Source organism: Magnolia sinica, chromosome 11 (assembly GCF_029962835.1).
Source record: "Magnolia sinica isolate HGM2019 chromosome 11, MsV1, whole genome shotgun sequence".
Classification (NCBI taxonomy): Eukaryota; Viridiplantae; Streptophyta; class Magnoliopsida; order Magnoliales; family Magnoliaceae; genus Magnolia; species Magnolia sinica.
Genome location: NC_080583.1, coordinates 76,784,029 through 76,785,387, shown reverse-complemented (window position 1 = coordinate 76,785,387; position 1,359 = coordinate 76,784,029). Strand labels below are relative to the sequence as shown.

At 39.8% G+C, this 1,359-nt stretch overlaps 1 non-coding gene across 1 annotated transcript; it reads right to left on the bottom strand.

Annotated features, from left to right (window-relative positions):
* Positions 1–269: 269 nt before the first annotated feature.
* On the bottom strand, positions 270–376 carry LOC131219820 (small nucleolar RNA R71). The gene has a single exon (XR_009158463.1). It is a non-coding gene; the product is annotated as a small nucleolar RNA R71 (small nucleolar RNA).
* Positions 377–1,359: the final 983 nt, after the last annotated feature.

Below are 1,359 nucleotides of genomic sequence, written 5' to 3'. Positions count from 1 at the left end.
ATCAAGCCTGGAGTGATCCAACTCCTTACAAAGTTCCTTGGACTTGAATATAAAAGTCCATACCTACACTTGTAAGAATTTGATGAGGTTATAGCCACTTTATACTTTCCTAACGTGTCTGAAGACACAGTCAGGCTGAAACTCTTTCCTTTCTCCTTGAAAGAGAAAGTTAAGACGTGGTTGCACTCACTACGTCTGCGATCTATTGGCACATGGAATGACATGATGAATGAGTTCATAAAAAAAAAATTTCATACCATAAGACGAACACCATCAGGAAGTCGATCATAAACTTCTCCCAAAAGGAAGATGAAACATTCTTCTAATGTTGGGAGCGATTCAATGATCTCGTCAATTCCTGCGCACAACACGGTTTTGAAACGTGGCGCATAACAACTTTCTTTCACGATGGACTGACATCTTCATGCCTCAAACCCGGGGACGGACAGCTTCCGTGATGCCCCGAATTCGGCACTCAACTTTCATACACCAAGTCCCGAGTTCGGCGCACCACAAGGAAGATTTTTGACTGAATTTTTTTTTATATTTATATACATAGTAATACCTGAGCATGAAGATCCATGATCAAACTACCAAGCAACACTCTCCATTATAAGTCCCGATGGTTATAAGTATAATGCTTTACAAAAGATACGTAACATCAATATTGCTAAATCGAAGAATAGATGCAATGCATCGAGAAAGCTAAGTCTTCTAAGCTACTCCAACCCTGAAAAAAATTGAAAAATAGGAAGCTTAAGCAAAAAGCCTAGTGAGTACACATGTGTATGTAGTGTGTTATACATGCAGGCAAGATAAATATGCTACAAGGAAATCATACCACAACTATAACCATATTACATGCATCCTTAATCACATCATCATCATCATATTGTCATGCCATAATTATACAATATCGAAAATACTGACAAGTCCATGAGTCATATAATATCAGAGTACGCAATATAAATCGGCATGTAAATGAGGAGTTATAAAGAGTCAAATATCAGATGTCGAGGATGCAATGCAATATGTGGTGCGAATGAAATGACTATGCTGGAGTGAAGTCGGGATGGTAGTACGTAGTATCGCAGACTATGGGGTTTATCACAAAGGACTTCTATCCAAACTAGTCCCATACCTAATTTGGATAGTCAGACTCAATGTGGTAAACTCCTGATCTCAGGTTAGTCGCGCGCCCCAACCGAAATCCTGGACATTGCGAAGGTACACGTAACAAATAGTTGCGCACCACCAGCCCGAGTGGATAGTGAATGAATGAATGAATGAGTATGCAACCCTGCTCAATAAGTCCACATATCAGTACAGTTCATCTCTGGGATCATCCGGGGTTCAATA